Source organism: Chlamydotis macqueenii, chromosome 26 (genome assembly GCF_036417535.1).
Source record: "Chlamydotis macqueenii isolate bChlMac1 chromosome 26, bChlMac1.mat, whole genome shotgun sequence".
Taxonomy (NCBI): domain Eukaryota; kingdom Metazoa; phylum Chordata; class Aves; order Otidiformes; family Otididae; genus Chlamydotis; species Chlamydotis macqueenii.
In genome coordinates this window covers 3,288,244-3,310,301 of record NC_141581.1, presented here as the reverse complement: position 1 = coordinate 3,310,301, position 22,058 = coordinate 3,288,244, and the positions used below count along the sequence as shown (strand labels likewise).

The following is a 22,058-nucleotide window of genomic DNA, read 5'->3' as shown; positions in this document are numbered from 1 at the left end:
TTGACGTATCTTAAGTTTGCGCCTTTCAGACTGTAACACTGCGGTCTTCGTGGCAAGCAAGCTCACAACGCTGCCACTTCTCATCTTTAATGGCAGCAGTGGCTTAAAATGCACTAATGTATGTGAGCAGGTCTGATCTTGCTGCCATCAGCACGCTGGAGCGAATGCTCTTGCTGTTTGGATGGGAGAGTTTTGAAGAACAAATAGATGACTGTTTCTAATTCTAATTTATATTGTTTCCTGCAAAGCTGTCCCCTCTGCAGGGGAAACAGGAGCAAGCAAACATCCCGCGCTTCCTGGTGACTGTAATGACTCTGACTGGAAATGCATCATTGCTTTAGTCTATCGCTAGCTGACTTTTATCTAGGGTGCTCTTTACTGTTAATGATTAGACATGAAACAGTTCCCTCTAGAAACAAGCTCTGCAGCTTCTTGCCCTCGCAGAGCTTGCAGCATCTGTTTTAGTGCTGTTGCCATGAAAACAGGCCGAGCACCAGCCGCAGCCCTGTTCTTCCCTGTGGCCCCTTGCAGCACGAGCCCTAGTCACCTGATTGTTTTTCTCCCACCTTAAAGGAAACCCAAGCTTGCAAAAGCTTTACCTAAAATAGTAACTTTAATGTTCTCTACTACCTTTGTGCTTTTTTTCCTGTGTTTCTCTTCTAATAGCTAGAGAGGGTTTCACCCAGCCCTGGAGGGGCTAGGTAGCCTGTTTGCAGGGATTGGCTGGCTGTTGGAAATGCTGACTGCCTGTTGTCATGAATTAAATCCTGACGTTACATCTGGAGCTTTGGACGCAATGCAACGTAAACATATATGCAACTAGGATATTTACCCTTAAGTCAATGGCAAATCTTGCCTGACCTTGGTGGAGCCAGGGTTTTATCAGAGGTGTTTTCAAAGGTGTAAATTAAACATTGTGAAGGTTCCTGAAGAAAGTTTTATTAGTAAATCACAGCTCTGTAACTGGGTCCTAGGTACATGCCTACTCCAAGTTCTGGTTTTGTGTTATGTTTAAAAAAAAAAAAAAACCACCACAAAAAAACCTGTTGAGGTCTAAAACCTGTTGGGCTGTGTGTGTGAGGGTAGCATTATGGCTGTAGCTGCAATGTGGGCATGGAGGAGGGCATTGGGATCTTTGCACAGCTACTTTTGTGTCCTGTCACTCGTTCCCTGCTAGGTGGTGTTTATGGGGCCGGAGCTCCTTAGGTCCAGCTTGATAAACCCATACCTAAGATTGCATCAGTTTCCTTCTGGTTCTTGTATGGTGGGTCCAAATTCCACATTTTCTTTTGCATTTTTTGTTATCTGCTGCTTGACAAAAGAATACAATGCAGCAATTTTCCTAACCTAAGTAGTGATTGCAAATTACTGTATTTCCAGCTCCCCTTTAACTTATACTTAGTTTAAGTGTGTGGGCTTTTTAATTTGATCGTTGTGGGGAGGAACAAAAAATGAAATGCTGCAAGATATGCCTTCCTCTTCCCTTTCTTTAGTTAAATCTTTGTCATTCTTTTTCTATTTGACTTCCATGAGTTGCTCAGGCTATTTTTCTCTAATTTCTTTTGTTGTAGATTCTATATCACAGTCTTACATCTTTAGAAATACATAATGCACGTATGTGACTGCTTCCCTGCCTTCACTGCATCATTGTTGTCAGCATATGACAAATAACATGTGATTGATGGCTGACTAAGCATCCTGAATATTTCTTCATTCTTTGTGTGCCTAATGATGTTTTTTTTTTTTCCTGTGCATAGGGAGGCATGAGTGACATCTCTTGTGCTGATGGAGCCATCTTCAGACTCAGATATGAAATTGCACTGAGTGCAGACAGGTGCTCTGCCTGCATGGCAGGAGTCAGCCGTAAAGCTCGCTGACCATCAGAGCTGTGAAGCTGCTAATCATTGCATCCACGTGATGTGTCCCTCATACTTATTGGGTGACTTTAAATAGTACTGTAATGGCTAAGTCTAGCCTGGTTTCAAGCAGGGAGAAAATAGCGCCTGTGTCTGTCAGCATAAAGGGTCTTTGTAGCCGTATGGCTACTATGTCTGCCGTCGTTAAATGGAAACAAAGAAAAAGGTGTGATGTGCTTCAGCTGCTTGCGTCAAAGCCTGATGCTCAGAGTAGCAGACATTCCCTGCAGGAATGTTTTAATTGCTGAAAAGTCTCTCCATTTCATTTTTTAGGAGAACTGTCCTTTTTCAAGCCAGAGAGCGCATCTGCCTTTGTGCTGAAGAAGGTGGTGTGAACACTCTCTCACCAGGTACGTTTATTCAGCAGTATACCACAAAGCCATCCAGACCATCTCTCCTGCCTCACAGTTAATTTTCCACACCTTTGTATTGTTTACTCCCCAAACCAGAGACATCTAACAAGGTGAGTAGTGTGAATGTGCTAACAGCATGCTCAGAGTCCACGGAGAGACAGTTTGACCAAGGTAAGAGTCTAAAATTACCCCAAGTCACACAGCGAGCTAACATGTAGCTATTGCCTATAAGTTGGAATGCTTATTCTCAATTACATTCTTTTTCTGTGATGACCGTTACCATATCACAATATCACTGCTGTTTAGATGTTATAATATGCTCTGGGGTAGACAGTTGTGTCATGCATTATCTGCCATACAATTGTACGTGAAAATATTAAAAGTTTTGATAGGAAGATACCTTGAAGGTACCTTCAAGGTTATTAGTCAAAACTGACCTACCTTAAGAGCAGCTCTTCCAAAAGGCACTCACACTTCCTTCCTCAAAGCAGTATATCAGGCAGGGGAGCATTAGCAGAGTTGCTTCTTGTAGAAATTTTTTTTTTTAAGAGATGCCAACAGCGTGTTGGTCTTCAGCATCCTTCCATGGGGCTGGTTTTGGAGTCTCCAAGAGAGGGCAGTGTGTCCCTGGCAGCTGGACCGCACAGAATCAGCTGAGAAACAGCATTAGTCTACAGAATGCTGGGAGAGCGTTAAGTCCTTAAAATCCTTTGAAATGAATAATTGACTGGCAGACTCAGCAAATGTATTAGGAGCTGTATATCATCATGTGACTGTTGGTCCTTTTCCCCAGACTGTGGCAGGGATAGGCAGCACTTCCTCTTGTCTCACTTTCCTAAAAAAAAGTCCCCTTTCTGTCCCAGTTGCATAATTTTGCCCTACTTTTTGCACTTGGTGTCTCTTCCAAGAGGGGAATGATGTTAATGGGATCAGCACAGAGCTTTGCTATGAGTCAGAGTCAAATGGAGACTTAACTCAAAATAGAAGGAATTGGGGAGAAAAGAAAAAAAAAAAAAAGGAAAACTAATGTAGGTTGTTATATTGTAGTATTTTGCCTTAGGGCACCAAAGAGGAAATGCTTATGCTAGTCTCCATCTCAAAAGGAAATCTTTGTTCACTCAAGAGGTAGACTTTTCTTGAAGTATGGAAGCATGCATCTCTTCCCCAGCCCAGTGTGCTTTTTTCTTTTTGTAAGCTCTTTCTTCAGCAAGGCCTGTGAACGAGTTGTCACTGCTGGGTTTGGCTTCTGTTTTCAGAACCCATTTGTGAACCCTTTTGTTGCATTCAGTTCTGCGTGGTGACTGACTAGCAGTTCTCTGCTGCCAGTCAGCACTCTCACAGCAGCTATCCGTTGTTTAGGAAGCAGTCTTTAATCCTGTCAATTTTTGCCTGGTTCCTAAAGTTATGTGAAGGCATCTTTATTGGCGACTTGCATCTTGCAGAAGTGATGCTGCCCTGGCCTAATAATCGCTGATGTATCAAGAACACCCTGTTTCCCAGGGTTCATTAAGGCATTTCGTTTTCTTGCTAATTGAATATATAAAATTACTTGATAGCCCTAGAAGATAGGGCACTTGTATAACATGGAAGCACATTGAAATAACCTCAAAAATTGCTTTAGGAACATATCCCAGTAGAAGCATCCACGTTTAAAACAAAACTATTAACCTTGCTTCTAAATCCTTCCTCGAGACATTTTTCTTCTTTCCCTTCTCACTTTCTGTAATGGTGGAACGAGGTGAACTTTACCCATCTGGTAGGAAAGGAGGAAAGATCCTCTCCCTGGGGAGTGCTTTATTGCTAGCTTGGAAGCAATGCTCGTGTGTCTTTTTTTATTTTTTTTTTTTTAATTTTTATTTCAAGTCAACAGCATGTTTAGTATTTGTTTTACTGGTACAGTTCCTAAATTGTTGGTGCAGCCTATGAAAACAGCTATACTTTACGCTGTTCAGCCACTTATCATAATATTTAAAAGCAATAATGGCACTTCAAGAATTATAAACCTCAGCATCCCATCTGTGTTTCACTCTGGTATTTACAGTGTAATGAATTCTCCCTTGTTGCTTCAGCTGGATACTCTTTCACCTCCTCTTCCTGTTGCAAGCAGTTGTTAAGTTGGTGTATGTTTTAAAATTCCTCCAATTTTTAGGAGGTTGTCAGCAACATAAAAATTCTTGTATTGCTTATTTGGGCTAATCTAATGATGGGCTAATCTAATGATGTTAAACCTAAGCATCCCTAAGTAAAGAAGTGTATTGTCACTGGTTTGATCTGTTTAGAACAGCTGGAGGCATTTGGTAAAACTGGAAGATTTCTTTTTTTTTAGGAATAAACATTATCTATAAACATTTTTTTTGCTGCAGACATACAGATTTTGTTGTTGTTGCTATTCTTAATCTGTCTTCTGAAAGGAGGAAAAGGTGATTTTTCTGGGGTGAAAGTTGGAAAGTCCAGAAACACATCTAGTGTATCTCCTAGTAAAAGAAGGCTGTTGCTATAGCACATTTTTGTTCCATTAGTGTTTGTACATTTTAAAATTTAATTTTCCAAACAGCTTCAGGAAATTGGCATCCCGTAAGTAAAACTTTTAAAAATAGCTCTGTTACTTCTGAAATAAGTCCTGTTATTTCCATGGACTGCTGTCCTGAGTGTATTACTGGCTCTCTAAAACCTTGGAAGTGTTTAACGAGATACTGCTAAGCAGAGTTGGAACCCTAAATATTTACTGCGGAATTAGTTTGTCCCGTTTCTTTTAAGAATGAACTCTTGCAAATGGAATGCTGCTGTCTGCAAGGTTTATTTTAAACTTTTCCCTCTTTTGCTCAGAGGAAAAACAAAGCCTGAGTAGGAATACATGATTGTGTGCTAGCTGTCCTTCTGAATACCCTGGGCTGCTTAGCAGACTGCTCCGCTTGCTGCAGAACGGCCGGGTAGGTAAATACGGTGCTCGTGTACCATACTGCACCACTCTGTGCTAGCCAGCCTTGTTCACCTCTGCCCTTTTCCTTAGGTGGATGAGTGTTTAAGGCATTTCACACTTAAACTTCAGTTGTGAGTTACTCTCTTTTTACAGATCTGTGTGGTCTCGAGTTGCACCTTCCCCCGTGTGAAACAGCTTGTGTATAGATGCCGTTGTGCACAAAGCTGGGGTGCTGGGCTGCTCTCTGTCCTCCAGCAGCACAGCAGCTAGCAATGCTTCCTGTTGCTCTGCTCGGAGACCCTAAAGGAGCGAGCTTCACGGGAGCAGCTGCTGCTCGGACTTTGCCTTTGGAGGGACTTTAAAGTGACAAGTGCCGTCGTATGGGTCCCGTTAAAATGGTTTCTGCAGCTTTTGAGCTTGAAGCATTAGATCCCTTGAGGTGTGAAGCACTGCAGCACATAGGGAAGGCCCTTTTTGCTTGCCTCTGCTCCAAGCCTTCCCTTTTTAGGACTTAAAAAATGTTCCAGAGCAAGTTGCCAGAACATACTTCCTAGCAACTTCACAATTAGCAATTTGCTTCCAAAAGCGAATGTGAGCTGGCTGTGGCAGTTGTTACTTAGCAAAAATCCTGGGCTGTGAGCTGGAAAATGGCAGGAGTTCTGTGGACAAGGAAAAAAGAATCTGCTCATCCCTTGGAGGAATTAATGGGGAAAAGCTAAACTTTACAAGCTCTCTCTTTACCATGGATATTTTGCATTGTTGTCTAGATGCAATTGTTTGATAATGATTTACTATTTATAGGTATATATTTTTAAAAACATGACAAAATCTACCTCTGGAACAAGATCTTTTGCCTATTATTAGAGTACTAAGTAGCAGAATTAAACCCAACGTTGGTTATCTCATTAGGGTTATTTAATTTTGAGTGTGATCTCGGCAACTTCACCTTCAGTAATGTTTTCTTTCCCTTTAACTTCACTAGCACATCAGCACTGGGGGAACGTGAACTTCTGGCGTGGGTCTGTGCCCTACTTGCCCAGAGTGAGAAGACACGCCATGCTGCACAGCAGGTCATTGCCTCATAATCGCAGCACGGCCCTAAATCACAATCTCATGCTGAAGCATCTCTGTGCCTCTTTGTTATCTGTTGGTCAGCAGTACCTGCCAGTAATACTTTAATTTCGCCCTGTGATATGGCACGTAACAGTTCCCAGATTCCTTGATCCATCAGTTATTTTTTGCTATTTGACAGCTTAGTTGCCGTGAGCTGTTCTGCCTTACCTCACGGCGCTGAACAAACTCGCTTCATCCACTGGGCCAGGGAGGCCAGAGCTCCACAGTAGCCCCGCCGTGGAACTGCCTGCAGTGATCTGTGTCACACTGCTCTTACTGGAGCAGGGCTCTCATCTGGAACAGGAGTGTCAAGGCTGTTCTGCACAAATAGTATGCTGACTGGCTCTGTTTTTTCTAAAATGCATGGTTCTTCACTGCTTGAAATCTTTGAACTCTAAGATTAAAATGAGCGGACTGCACGCTGGAGTTTTCAGAGCCTGTGTAAATGTGTTTTTTCTAGGTCTCACTTTAAAACTCCAAGTCAGATTGTCAAGAATGTTGCACATCTACCTTAATTTGCAAAGGTGGCAGGGTTGGTGTCTTGCTCACCGTATGAATGCGGTGTCTTTGATTTTTACACTTTGCCGTGTATTCAAGCACTCTTTAAAAATCCTAAGGACTTAATAACAAAATCAGCAGTCACGTGCTACGGAAGGATGAGTTTTTGAATCTTGTATTTCTGAGTTCTCTTTAATCTTTTCATAGAACTTTATATTAATCACAGCTGGAATAGTTGATAGCATCAGCTGCCTGCCCATGTGTCGTAGTTCAGCCCTGATCGGGACCAGACTACGCAGTCTCTGTCTCGCTCCCCCCACCCTCCGAGAGAACAGGGAGAGATGATACAAGAAAAACGGCTCGAGGTCTGAGATAAGGACAGGGAGAGATCCTTAAAGTTACCATTACGGGCAAAACAGACTCGACTTGGGGAAAAATATTCATTTATTTCTAAAACTAGCAGGAGAGTGAAACAGGGAACAAGATGACCTCCCCCCACCCCTCTCTCTTCCCAGGCTTAACATTTACTACCTCCCCTCCCGAGCGGCACAGGGGGGAAGAGGGAATGGGGGTCGTGGTCAGTTCATCACGCATTGTTTTACGCTGCTGCTTCATCATTGGGGAAAGAACTCCTCACATTCCTCCCCTGCTCCAGCGTGGGGTCCCTCCCACGGGCCACAGTCTTTGTGAAACTGCTCCGGCGTGGGTCATCTCTTCCACGGGGTGCAGTCCCTCCAGAACAGCTGTCCCAGCGGGGCCTCCACAGACCACAGCCTCCTTCAGGCCTCCACCTGCCCCGATGTGGGGTCCTTCACGGGCTCCAAGTGGATCTCTGCTCCTCCATGGACCTCCATGGGCTGCAGGGGGACAACCTGCTCCACCATGGTCTTCACCACGGGCTGCAGGGGAATCTTGGCCAGGAGCCGCATTACTGCTCCCTCTCTTTCTTCACTGACCTTGGCGTCTGTAGCTGTTCCTCACAACAGGCTGGCAGACACCTCTCAGGATCCTTTTTACATCTTATTCACTTCTCATCTCCTCTCCACTTCTTGCAGCCGGGCCGGGCTGAGTTGGGCCCAGTCGCTGCCCGGCGGGAGGCCAGAGGGTGAGGGGTGCAAGGCCCACAAGGCTCGCGCCTCCCCCTCTCTGCCCCTGCTCAGCTGCTTTACATCTTCTCTCTTTTTTTTTTCTGTTTTCCCCTTCTTAAATATGTTATCGTAGAGGCGTTATCACGGAACATTCTGCTACCAATTGGCTCGGCCTTGGCCAGCACTGGGTCCGCCCTAGGCCCGGCCGAGTCCACTGAACAAAGGGGAGCGACTTCCAGCAGTTTCCTACAGAAGCTGCCACCACAGCCCCACCTCACTAACAAAACCAGAACACCGTGCCACTATCTGCCGGATCTTGGAACATCCAAGGGAAGTATAGCGAATTCCTCCTGCCAGCGAGCTGGACAATCCTTGTGGAAAGGCTTTTCTGCAGAGATAGCCTCCCACAGAGTTCCTGGCACTGCAGGTTTTCTGGTGGGCTGGAATGGATGATCTGGCTTCCTTTGAGCCTTGCCCTGGCTTTGAGGGAACTGGCTTTGAGGGAACAGCTGCGGGCTCCAGCCCTGGGAGATGCTTTGCATTACCAACTGTTGCTGCTTCCAGTTAGTTCGGAAAGGAATTCCCCTCCTTGCAGCCCACACCCACTTGAAGGTATCTCTTAAAGTGCTGGTACCTGCACTGCTAGCCACTTGCATGTTCGCAGAGCAGGCTTGAGCAAGGGGTTCTGGCCCGCACTGTAAATAGGGCATAGGTCAAGAAGGTCAAAATATGACAAGATTTTTTCCCAAACCTGTTGGTGTGACAAATTCCCGTGATGAATAGCTGTTTCTAATGAGAGTGGCAGAGCCACTCCCAAGTCTTGCACAACGACTTTCATGTTCTTTGTTCAGGCTTTGCTGCCAGCCAGTGCTGGTGTACAATATCCGCCAGAAGGAAATTGCAGCCTGCTTATCGCCTGGGTAGGAAATGGTACAAGTGGGAGATAGGCAAGTGTCTGCTGTGAGCATGGCTGTCCATGCACGGAGAGGTATGTGCTAAATAGTGAATGCTGTACTTAATGTACCAGGGGCCAGCTGACTTACTGAAGACCTTTTGCCAGCTGGGAAGCACTGGCTGGTGTAGCCTGATGAATGACAGCAGGAACACTCCAGTTAAGTTTATCTTCTTGGCTCTGGCAGTCGTCTTTTCGATGTCAGTAAACAGGAGTGTACACGGTCACGCTGCAGAATGTCATGTTCTTTACCTTTGCACTGGGAGAAGCCTGGAAGGAAGGAGAGGGCAGAGTTTATTCCAGCACACTGAGGTCACGCTTGTTTTCCCTCTTTGAGCAAGAACAGACCAACCCCTGGAGTCAGATTCTGCAAGCCTATAAACAAAAGGCTTGTTTCTGCGGAAAGCTAAAGATGGTATTGTGTTCATCTGGAAAGCTGTTGGGTTGTTTTTTCCCTGCTGCAAACTGTTCCTCATGTACTAACTGCCAGTTCAAAAGTCTGTGCAAGAGAATCAGGCATAGTTTGGAGTGTCTGCAAAGCTGGCACTGATTGCGAACAGGCAGAGGGGGAAGCTGGGAGGAGCCCAGGCAAGAGGCTGCTCCTGCAGCAGTGCTGGGTCATGCAGAGTTTGACTCCAGCCTAACAGGTAGCTATTCATGCCTACAGGCGTGTCTCCTGCCAAACTTACTTTGCAGAGGCCCTAAACCAGTCCTGCAGAGATGGACTGTTTGGGATGGTGAGGTCTTAAATGTCTTTGTCAAAATTGTTGACTAGACGTGGGGAGGGTGATGCTTGTGGTGGTGTTCTTCCCACCTGCTGTATGGGAGCTGCTCAGGGACTGCCTTCAGCTGTGGAGACTTCTGCTGTGGTTCTGGAATAGTCCTCCAATGGTAGTGCCTACAGAAAACCTAAAAAGCTCTTTAAATGGTGACTGATTTAAAATTTTAAAATTGGCAATCCAGTAGTCCCTGCCTTGCTTTTAAAACAAGAGGAAAGAAAGAACAATCAAGAATACAGGTGCATTAATAAAGTTCAAGGAACATTACAAATAAAAATAATGTGCATAATGTCATTTGGTGTTTTCCCTTTAGTTACAGCTTCGAGACTTAATTTAGTCAAAACGTAGGTTAGATTTTGAGTGGCTCGTCTTTGAATGAGGCGTTGAGCTCTCTCTGGCAGCTTGGAGGTGGTGGCGGATTCCTGTAGCAGCTTGGCATTTATCAGCTCTTACAGAGCACCAGAGACACTTAAACAACTGCACAATACTTCACAGGGTCAAGCTACTTGCTATTTAAATCTGTTTGCAATTTAGAAATTGTAATTATTTTTTCATGCTATGAAATCACGTATAGCTGGAAGAGCCAGCAGGTAATGGAGTGGGGATTGCAGCTGAAGGCTGGCTTAGCACAGCCTGTGATTTATGGGGGCAAGTTAATCTTTTTCAGCGATTAGCAGGATATTGGGAAACTAATTTTAATTTATTTCCCTTATAAAAGGCACACCATCCTGTATGGAAAGGGCTGAGGAGCACGTTGACTTTCTGAGGGCTGAAATTCCTCCAGACTGCTCATCGCACCCCCGTTCTGCAGAGGCTTATTAACCCATACTGCAGAGAGAGGCAGGAGCTGCATCTCCTGGTGAGGGAAATGCCTCCTTGGAGGCAGAGCGAGGGGATCCTGAAAGCACTGCTCCTGAGGACTTGTTTCCCCATGTTCCTGGTGGCGTTTCTTGTTCTTCAGCTCCACAGCCCTGTGCGCGCTCCTTGCATATCTCCCATACTTTATTTTGGGAGGGCCACGCTGCTAGATGGACAAAATCCCCTGTATTTCGGTCTGTTTGAGTTAATTACTGAATTCTGAAGGGGGATTGGACAGGCCTGTGCTGCTTTAGCAGGAATGATTGCGATGTGTGAGGCCCCAGCATTGGCATTTGCTATTTTGGGCTGGGAGGAGCACACGGGCTCCTCTCCACCTGCTCTCCGCCAGCGCAGCTCCAGCTGAAGCCTCAGCAGGGCCCGGGGGCTGCCGCAGAGCAAGCATGCGGACAATGCTGTGGAAAACTTCGCTCGAGCTGGGGGAATGTGAGAAATCACCAAGTGGCTTGCTGATCCTGGAGGGATCGATCAGTGGTGGTGGACTGGGAACTGTTCAGAGGCCGATTGCAAACCTAGTGCCATTTGTTCTGTCCCCACAGTGTTTACACTTTTACCCCGTGCTCCTTTGTGATCTCTTGGTTTCCTAACCTAACACAAGTTGTTCTGTTTCATAGTGAGGCTCTTTCTCGCTCTCACCTTCATATTTCTGTGGATAGCTGGCATTTGTCACTCTTGTTTGGAATATGCTGTTTGTGACAATATTCTAAAAAAAAAAAAAAAAAATTTTAAAATTATTGTTTTGGCAAGATGGCTATTCCTCACCCTTTGATTTACTGAAATCTGAAGAAGATGGAGGTGAAAGGGAGAAGACAAGCCATGGCCTACAACCCAGTGGAGAGTAAATGACGTAGGTTTTACTCCTTTAAAAAAAAAAAGTTTGTGTTCAGACAGTAAGTGGAGAAAACAAGCAGGATTGGATTTCAGCTCAGATGGATTCTTGGAATTAATCCATAGCTCTCGCTCACAACAGCTTTGACTTCAGTGTGGTAAGCTGGGCTGACCGGAGGAGTATTGAGCAATGTCTTACTGGTAAGCAGGAAGGAGGATGTCCTGCGGAGCCATGTATCGTGTGGCAGGGGAACATCCCAACATGTGAGAAAGCTAACCATGGCTTGGTTTTTTTCAGGGTGTTTTAAATGCTTTCTTAAGGCCAGCTCATTCCTAGACCTTTTTTTTTTTTTTTGTCTGTGCTTGTTTTGTGAAAACTAAGCTTTGCCAGTGTGTCTGGCCAGAGTACTCTGCTGGCTTCTTTATAAAACACTGCTCTACAGTATTTTCCCCCAAAATACAAAGGTGCAAACACCTCTCTCTTCCACCGTGGGGGACTTAAGCTCAACATCTGTTGACTGTAGTCCAGTAGTCAGGCTGCAGTGAAATCTAGAGCAGAATATTTAAGCGAACTCTCATCCAGCAGTTTTAGCATTAGTTATCTCCGGTTTCAGATGGCACACGTTCACATTCAGTGTCTGAAATACACAGCATGACTTCCAGGTCATAAGTGTTATTTATAAAAACAAATGAAAATGAGTTCCCTGTCAATGTGTGCCTGTTGTATGCAACAAAATAAAGATGTTGCATTGGAAACACTATAAAATTAAAACAAATCAATGTTAATTTCAAAACGTATCTGGGACATTCTGTTCTTTGGTATGGAAAACTGCTATTAGTAAAAACAGACAACTGCAGCGCATGCAGCGCCTTCCTTATTACACTAATTATTGAAGTAAATATCACTATGATTAAGTTGCAGTTGATGGAGTAAAATATAGTATTCCAAATTATAACTTCATTAATAATGCACCATCTGTTTAGTATATCGGTGATGGATCTCTTGAATCCCCGTTTCCTTTCCAGAAGGAGTCATAACTGGGATCCCCAGCGGCAAGCGCGCCCTAGGAGACGATTGCCGAAACTGCTCCACTGCAGTAAGAAGGTGAGCAAGAACAACTCTACTCTTGTGAAACTTGCAGTATTGTTTCCTCATCAATTTACTTGCCGTTGATGGTTAAATTTTACCTGCTAGAGTGGGAAGGTGCTGCAGCAGGTGATACCGTTGTGTTTGCCCAGGTATGTTTGCTGTCGTGAGGTGCTCTGTGATTTTGACTCTGTGCTCCTGCCAGTCTGAGACAAAGGGTGGTGATTGCTCGTTGCCCATGTGGAGCAACATTCTGCTCGTTATGTAATGGTAATCTGCCTCCTTAATTAGGGAAGAAGATCTATAGATTCCAAAGAAGATGTGTCCCTCTTAGTCAGAAGGTATGCGGTGTGTGTGGGAGACTTTGTTCTTGCAGGGAGCCAAGGGAAGCAGCAGGCTTTAACTGCTGTAGCTGAATGATGAAGTTCAGTTTCCTTTTTTATTTAGCCTTTGCTGGAACGTGTGTACGTGTTAACCAGTAGCACACGAACAGGAGATACTGCAAGTGACGGCTTTTTCGTTCTGTGTAATAGCGTTTTTGCTCTGTGCTAGATTATTAGAAGCTGCAAATGTCCTGTTTTCTCTCTGCCCTCTAAGCAGAATGAATGCTCAAAGTAGAGGCAGGAGATTCAACGTGTGATTTAAGGTGCATGCCTCGCTCGTCCTGTGCTATTTTCTGTCATCTTTGGCTTCACGCTGATCCCACTGAAGCTGTTACTTCCTGGAAGTATGCGACAACTGTAATGATTTTTGTCCATTCTGCTGAGGACAGCTCTTGCAAATCACCGCATATTCCATTAAAACTATTAAATCATTGGTTCCAAGCTTCCCTATACAAACAATCAACGCTAAAACATTGTCTGGTAGTGCTGACTAACAAATCCTGTAATTAGTAATCTCCAATTAATGAAGCAGCATGATGATTAAAGCCTCATGACTTTTCTATAGAAGAAATAAGTTAAATATCAGTTGTGCTGTTTTAAATTGCCCTAAAGCTTTGTGTGATCTCAGAGCACAGAATAAATCAGTCACGTTGTTCTAAAAGTTCTAGACCAGTTTGTCCATTTTGTTGATATTTTCCATATGTGCCCTGAAATACAATGATTTAAACTGGAATGATGCCTGTAGCTGTAGTTCACCTTCCAGTAAGCCTCACTGACCTCACTGCACAAAGGAGATGAGCCACATTGGACAAGCAAACTTCAGTGTGTTTGAATGAAATGGCAGTGAGATCATGCATGGTGTTTGATCTACACCAACCTCCTAGAAACAGCATTTCACCAGCGTATTTCCACTGCTTCCTTTTCCAAAATAGTTTTCTGCAGTTTTTTTGCACAACCTTGTCTTCAGGTATCTTTTTCTTCCGAGTTCTCGTATCTCATCTGCTGTATGGATAGCAGTTCTGTGCCACCATGCGTGATGCCGTGCAGTTGGGTCTAACCACATCGCATTTGTCCATCATTGCCCTGCTGGTCACCAGAGGCTTCTAAGTGCAGCTGCTTATATGAAATACTTAGAAATCTCTTCAGTTGGCTTTAAAGACATGGCATCTGTTTCAGCTCAATAGCTGGAAATTTCACAGTGGGATACAGACTCCGTACTGGTGTCGCCTTCCTCTGGTGATCTCCATCTTTGCAGTCTAATACTTGGTATGAGTACTTTCCATGGAGCTGCAAAAGTTCCTTCATGCATCAGCAGCCCTTTTGTGAAGTCTTATATTTCCTGTCCAGTGTGTGAAATACCAGCAAGGTAAAGGAACTTAAGCCTAGTGAGATGACCAACCCATAGCTGAGAATAGAGTGCCTTGCTCGCATACTTCTGTTGTCCTAGAGATGGATTATCTTTAGATCAAGGGTGCTGTATTTCAAAGAGCAGCAGCGTTGCTTGCTTCTGTTAGTGTGCCCGTTGGAATTGTAGGGGCAGTGAGTGTGTATTTCAGACCTCCCCGTTTTCAGGAGGTTTTTGACATCCCCATTGAGGCTTTGGGGAGCAGTGGATCAGGCTGGTGCTGCTTTGGAGCAGAAGTTGGACAGATGGCGAATGGTTGCTGTTCTGCTGCAGTTGCTCAAAGGAGTCAAGATCTATGCGACACTAAAGCCAGCGGTTCTGTATTCCTGTGTGTTGCATCGAGGCTTTTGGAGGTGGAATTGGTGGCTACATACACTCCTTTATGCCTTTTGGGTATTGTATCTTCTAAAACCCAGTTCGGTGGGAAAAACTGCATGGAAAAATAGAGAAACTGCCTGCAGTGAGCTGCTCTGAACTGCAGAGGTCTCTGTTAAGCCACCTAAGCCTTTGGATTAGTTTGAATTTTAAAGCTGCTGTTATGCTGTGGCCTTTTACTATTAAATAATGTATATCCATTATAATAAAATAGACTGACATGCTGCCATTGCTTTTATTGCAACCGCAGCTAGCAGTGCGGTCAGCCAGCGCAGGGGAGCGAGGCAGTGCAGGGGACACTACTTGCAGGTCTCCCTGGAGTATTTGGAAGAGTCAGCTTCGGTTTTGTGAGCAGGACGATGGCTTTTCTTGCTGCTCTTAGCACTGCGCCTGGCTCTACAGAGCCGTCCTGATCCAGAGATGCTTACGAAAAGCGAGGCGGGTGTCAGCAGATGGCAGCACCCTGCCCTGCGCTGGGTGTTATTTCTGGCCGGTAGATTCCTCGTCCCCTGGATTCAGCACTACAGTCTAGACTTACTGACAAGACAGGATTCTTCTCCTGTTAGGTAAGCAAGATGTAGACGCCCACTATGCAAATTCCCAGCCTTAGTGTCCCTCTAACATTTTTCAAATTGTCTAAATAAGGTGCTGTTTCATACAAAAATTTGTAGCGGGCCTTTTGGCTAGCTTTTAGCTGCCTTGCCCTCTAGGCGTGATTTTTTTTTTTTTTTTTTTTTCCTAGCTAATCAGTGCAGCTTGAGTGCTTCTTGCCCTTAGCAGCTGTCCAGATGTGGAACAACCAGAAGAGGCAGGCTGCATAAAGACCTAAAGTTGTTCAAGTAAGAAACTTAACAGCAAGTAGCTCTCATGGCCGTCACTGCAGGGCTGTTCTTAGAGACTTCTACATGGTTCCTATTAAATATAACATAATGACACAGGCTGAACAGGCATTTTTTGATTTCTGAGTACAGCAAGTGCACATCCTGGGCAAGAAAAGCCTTAGAGGGTGCAGCAACCCAGGGCCTTTCCCCATCGGGCTGTCAGATCTGGACAGAGGTGTTGCTGTTTTCAGTGGCTCGTGTGACTCATGCCCTTCGTGTCCTGGGCTGAAGGAGGTGGGAATTGATCATGACTGACTGTCCGCAGTGGCTGGAAATGTTTGTGGCATTTTTACTTTCTTTTTTTCACAGAGAAATTAAATGAGTCTTTCAGACTTGATGACTACTGACTTATTCTTGCAGCTATAGACCAGAGAGCCTTTTGTCATGTACTTGTTATATAAGCACTGATTTCTGAGCACTTAGTATTTCTTCAAATGTTTTATAATGTGGTTCTGTAGCTAATATCTGTCCTGAAGTTGCTGAAGACTGAAGTTGCTTTAGACTCTTTCAAGCCTCAGAGCCCATGGTTTGACACAAATAGCTGGGAGGAGATGACTGGAGGCTTAATAAGATGCTCGTTGGGTCAGTATCTGGCAGCCAACCAACAAGGCAGATTTTCAAATTGCTGTTAGTACTGTATGGGTAATCACATCTCTTCTCAAGAAAACATTGGAATGCTTCCTAATCTTGAATTCACTGCACAGGCACATGATTTTCTGGGAATTAGCTTGAATGTGCTGCAGAATTGTTCATAAATACCTACATGGCCTAATATTAGAGAATGGAAAAACAAATGCAGCAGGGGTTTTTGTCAGTTTTCTTCATGGTGGCCCTCCCACTGGCCCTGGTGGCCTCTCTGTTTATACTAGCAGCTGCCAGCTTTGGTGTTTCTACTCCTTATCTAAGAGAAGGAAAAAGTCTGTATTTTAAAAATTGCGATGTTACTTCTGTTTTACTGACTATTATTTATTTTGAGGCATAGTTAATTCTTTAAAAATAGGTTTAGCTATTTTCAGGGGAAACAATAACACACCTATACCCTGCAGTGTCTGCAAAGCAGTCATGTTCAAGCTGATGTTGACAGCCTGGAGTAAGACTTTGTCCTTTGCTGCCCTCGCAGTGCTGGGTGGGACTCTCCCTTCCCGTCATGTGGGCTGTGATCCTGTCCCTTCCTGCGTGGGAAGTCTGTCCTTCAGCCTCCTCCTGCACTAAGCTGTGAAATGTGCTCTGCATGTTAATGGCTTATTGCAGTCCCCAGCTGCTGTGGGTGACTCGCAAGATGATCGATCTTTCATCCCCAGCTTCCCAATACATCTGTGCTCTTGGTAACTCACATGAGTTAAAATGTCTGCCTGCTTCCAGCAGCGTTATATAAACCATCTCCAGCTTGCTTTCTCATTTTGAAAGTGTGTTTTAACACTTCTGCTTTAAGATCTGAGATAATGAAAGGAGGTGAGCGTTGCTGAGTCAGTTCTTACTAGCTCTGTTTTTTGTCCTTCCTGCCTTCCCACACGCTCCACCTGCGTGCCGAGCTAACCTTCAGCAGCGACAGACCCCACGGGCTTTCTTCCAAACAGCTAGCAGTAAACAGAGCCTGGTTTCCTATTCTCCTGCTCCTTGGCCTGAGATAGCAATCTAGGGGGTTTTTGGGTTTTGGTTTTGTGTTTGGTTTTTTCTTGTTTTGTTTTTTTTTGGTTTTTTGGAAGAGAGGTGGCTGAGGAGTGTTGGAGATCTGGGAAGGAAAAAAGGGGGTCCCTGAAGTTTGGGGCAAGCTCCTGCTTTTTTGCCCAACAGCCAGGATAATTAAATCAGTCTTTCCTGTGAAACACCTAAACTCTGGGTAAACATGAGTGTATCCTTGTGGTCGTTGCCAGCTGCAGTGCTGAGGTTTCATTGTTTGATGGTATTGTCAGCAACCTGGAGGTGCTTGGTGGTGTCGTCTGCTGGCCCAGGAGCCAAGCAAATTAGTCACATATCACTGAGCAAACCTGCTATTTGTTTTGGTGTATGAGATGCTGATGGGCATGCAAGACATCGCCTGTCGCAGTTTAATAGATGGTATGGTGGCATCTATGGTGCAGGTCATAAATATCAGATTTGGTTTTGTTTTTTAGAAAACTGTGATGCCCTAGCAGTGCTCTCAGTATCACACGCAGTCACTAAGCCTCAGAGCTGGCCTGTGCTGAATCAGATTTGTCTGGCTTGTAATAAATTCTTTGAAGTTTAGAGCTGCCTAAGCACTTTTCTATCAATGTGCAAAAAATGCTTACTGGGATTTTTAAACTAAACCTTTTATTTTCTGATGAGATAGGAAGCCCTGGTTTTGGGCTAACTGGAAGAATAGTTCAGTCCTGTGTGAACTTGTAGACAAGATGGGGAAAAGATCTGTCCTGCTGTGAAATTCAGTCTGTTTGAAATGCAAATCACTGAGAGAGTGCAGGGGATTTAGGTGAATAATCCAACTGTCAATTGTTTCTATAATTGATTTCTAACTTTCTAGTGTGAAAGCCCTCAATCTCTTATCTGAATCTCCTTGAATTTGCGCTTTCAAGTTGCAGAACAGAGTTGCATAGGCATATTGTCATAAACTGGTTTGCTTGTTCTTTATCTAGTTTTTCTAAGTATAGATATATGTAAAAGTGCCTGAACAGCACTAACTTTACATACTTCCAGCTGGTTTCACATCCCAGTGCAGGGTGCATGTACAGCTGCTCTCTTGCTGCTGTCTGGACGGGCATGCATTCCTCAGCCCTGAGGCCAGCATTCCTCTGCTCCTCTGCACCAGTTCATTTGTTTAGTATTTGTTTAAATTTTGAATCCCAGAACTGTGTCCAGATCACTTAAGCTGCCAGAGACCTTTATGAGTTGTACATATAGCCCCCGCCCTCTGGCATTTTAAATCTTGTTCGTGCTTACTTAAAATAAAATGGGTATCGGCAACTTCCAGTTGTTTGTTGCTGTAGTTCACTGGAATTAAGCTGGAATCCCCAAATGCCATTTAGCTAAGGGCAGTTGCAGTTTGCTTATTAGGCACTCAGCTATTTCAGTTAAAAATCTGAAAGGAAAGTTGCTTTTTTTAAGTCTCGATGGCAACTTGGGCTGGAGAAATCTCCTCTGTTTTGGGTTTCTCCTTCTCTGCTCTGTGTACACAGGAGCTTGTGTGTGAGCTGTTCTTTCCTTACAATTCAGCTTTCCTGCCAGTCCAGCCCAGGGAGACTCACAGTGTTATTGCCACGTGCTCCCAGCTGCACAAGGCCATAGGGAAAATGTCTGTGCAGAAGCGTCTAGTGAGAGCCAATTTAGTCAGCAATTAGTTTGGGTGCCATGCTTCTAAACCTGAAGTGCATCTCTGCTTTCTACCCATTGCTTTCCTCAACTTGATTTATTATTGGTGACTATTTGATGGGAATGGACAATCCACGTCCTCCAGGTCAGACCAAGCTTTTGCCTGGGGGGAAAAACAAACCAGCCCTAAAACACAGACAATTCATCCTGTTCCTCAGTGCCTTGCACATAATTCTGAACTTACTTCAGCTCCAGCCCAGGCTGGAGCCACCAAGACAGCACCGTTGTAATTCTTCATATTTTTAAAAACTAGACATAAGTAGGTTTTTAATAATCTGTGTCACCATGAGGACATGGCCAGGACTGTGCCAGGGGCAATAAATCATTGATCTGGAAGAAACGGACATCCTCAGTACAAACAAATTAAGGACTTGAACTTTCCTTGGAAGCCTCCCATTTGAATATTCCCGTAGCATGATGATGGAATGTAATCGATTCTCAGGATTTGGAAGCATACCATCAGGTCTCTCACCATTAATAGCCAAAGCTTGGACAAAGCCTGATTGAAGCGTATTATATCGTCTGTACTAGGGACTCTGGGACTTTTCTTTGCTGCTTCTGATCTTGACTTCAGCGGCTCTGAATTGAAGGGATGCTTTGTTTCCGCAGCAGATCTCCAATCTGTTTTGGTGTTTCTGCAGATAGTCCCTAGCCTGGGGATGGCTTTGGTTCTACACAGAATACCTGCTAAGAATAACTTTGTAGAGCATCTGCAATGAAATACAAAAAAAACCCCTCAGTAACACGAGGATAGGTGACATCATCCAAGAAATTTCCTTATAAAGCATTGCTAGGGCTGCAAAGCCCTGTCAACAGGAGTGGCCTGCGCTGCCAGTAATTTCTCTCCTTTTCCTGTCCCTGTTGCAGTAAAGACCGTGCTTCTGCCAAAGTCACGCCCACTGCACAGAGATTGCTGAAGATCCGCAATTTATGGATTTTTGCATCTGACTTTGAAACTGGAGATGAGGAGAGGGCAGTTCTGCAGAACACTTGTGAAGGGTGCGCACTGCCAATTTTAAGCCTGTTGCAGCCAGCTCCTGAAGCAAAAGGCAATGATTCCTTACCGTGCTGAATGCGACTTGCTGCACCTTCTCATTGGTTTTAGTGTGGGGAAAAAAAAAAAAAGCATGAGTCACACTGCTTTTAAGAGCTCTTGCCTCTGCGAGCCAGTCCTGCTCTTGTTAGTTTTTCTTTCACTCTTCAAGGAAAGTGGCTAAAACCAAATTAACTGCTAGTTTTTGTGGCATAGCAGCTAGACATCCAAGTTCTTCAAACTCTATAAGAAAACTTTTTATTTCTTCTGAAATGTTGCACTTGAACTAATAGACACAAAATGTTTGCTAGGATGAAATCCTTCATCGTAGCGTACCCCTCGTGCTGCTATGATGAAGCTGGTGGGATTAGCTTTGGGAAGCTCAGATCTGTCAAGAATGACCAAAGCTTGTCATGGAAGGAATAACGGGAAGTATTTTGGGGCTGTCCCCAAGAAGCCTTATCCTTTTAAAAACAAAGCAGATTAGCTCAAAAGGCAAAAAAAATCAGTTTTTGAGCTTGTAGCCTCCAGAGTTTGATTGTCTGCAGCAGGAGCCACCCTTGTCCTTGGCTGGAGGGGAGATGGCTCTGATGCAGGGCTGGGGGCTTGTATGTCATGGCTGCGTGTTCGAGCAGTGAAAGTCGTTCATCTTCTGTAGTAAAACCTTGCATTCAGCAAAAATGGTTACTCAGTCTGCAGACGTGTTATGTGGGCTTTTGAGATTAGCTGTAATTCAAACCTTTAGGTTGTCTTGAGCAGGCTTGGTGGTTTTTTTTTTTTTTTTTTGGTTAGTTAGCTCCCTACTAATGATGAATGTATCTTACAAAATATTTGGTGGGTTTTTTAATGGTTTGAAATTTTCTCTTTACTTTTTGCAGTGTCATGTGAGATCTTGCAACAGGTGATCCGTGGAGGAGTAATAGTTAACTTCTGCATTGTGCAAAGGATTTCTTTTGGTTAGCCACTGGGTCGTTGTGCAAGCACATTTACAGCTATATCAGCATCGACAAGAATCCTGTCTCCTCTGTGACAAATGCTGTTTTCTAAGTGCTTTGTTAAAATTTACAGTGGCCTTGCAGGAAAAGGTCAGTTGTTTTCCCAAGGCTGTGCAGGAAAGCTGTGGCAGAGCTGGTGTAAGAACCTGGGCTGCATTCTTCAGGTCTGTGGTTTTGCCTCCAGTCTCTTCTTCCTCATTGCTCACTGTGTTGCCCTGAAACTGAGGATGAGAGTGACTTACTCAGAGGATGCACTTATTTTTTAACGATAGTGTGTGCCTCTGCAGAGCTAGACATGACTAACTGTTCTCTGAGGCAGGCATTAAAGCAGCCTTTGCTCAGAAAGTGTGCTGGGGAATGCTGTCATCTCAGAAGGCGGCTGGACAAAATCAGGCTGCCCTGCTACCGTCTCAGGGTGGCTGCTCTCGGAGTCAAGCTGATAGGTGAATTTGTGCCCTCTCTCTAGTGCTTTTATTTAAAAAAAAAAAAAGAAAACACTTCTAAAAGCAACAGCCCCTTCTCAAAGCTGAATTGCATTTGAAATAGGACAGGACTTACAGTTCTTCGCTTCTAATTTGAGCTCAGCAAGATGCTCAAAGCACTTTGTTAGATGCTCATCCAGCACCACTTAATGACACCTGATTCTTCAGAAGCTCCTTCTCCTGTCCATGACTGACAGCTGAGTTATCACGTTTTTCCCCACAGTCTGTAATTTGTCAGTGATGACCATTCTTTGATGTCCTTTCGCTTCACCTCTTCTACACACACACTTACAAACTACCTTTCCTTCCCTCCTGTGTACTAGAAACGCTTTTCTAAGAATTTAATTTCTGCAGCATGTGCAAAAATCCTCTGCTTTTTTAATCAGACACAATCAGCAGTGTGCAGACAGTCAAGGGAAAATTTAAGATCGTGACAGTCTTTGCGTATTACTTTTTTAGTATAATTGAGATAATTCCATTTTAATATATCAAAAAAATCTGGGGCAATGTCCTGATTCTCTCTCTTCAGTGGCCTTGTTCAAGTTTCAGTCTCTGAAGAGGAGCCTTAAGATGCTGTGATTTTTACAACCTATTCTTTTCTGATTTTCTCCTTCCCTTGTACCTCTTGTCACCTTCAGTGTTAAGTATGTATCGGACTACAGTTTGGCGATGTACGCACACCTTCTGTCAATTCACCATGAACTCCAAGCTGATTGTCAATTATTCTCTGTATACAGAGAAGAGATTAT

The 22,058-nt window shown here is 44.2% G+C and overlaps 1 protein-coding gene across 3 annotated transcripts in view; it reads left to right on the top strand.

Annotated features, from left to right (window-relative positions):
- Positions 1-22,058, top strand: part of GNG7 (G protein subunit gamma 7) — a 79,925-nt gene that overhangs the window by 13,710 nt on the left and 44,157 nt on the right. For 2 of the 3 annotated variants that reach the window (XR_015261151.1, XM_086767269.1), the window contains exons 2-3: positions 2,190-2,266; positions 12,350-12,428. The gene's annotated coding sequence lies outside the window, so the exon portion shown is untranslated. The remainder of the gene's footprint in view (positions 1-2,189; positions 2,267-12,349; positions 12,429-22,058) is intronic. The other variant, XM_086767270.1, reaches the window with a different exon arrangement.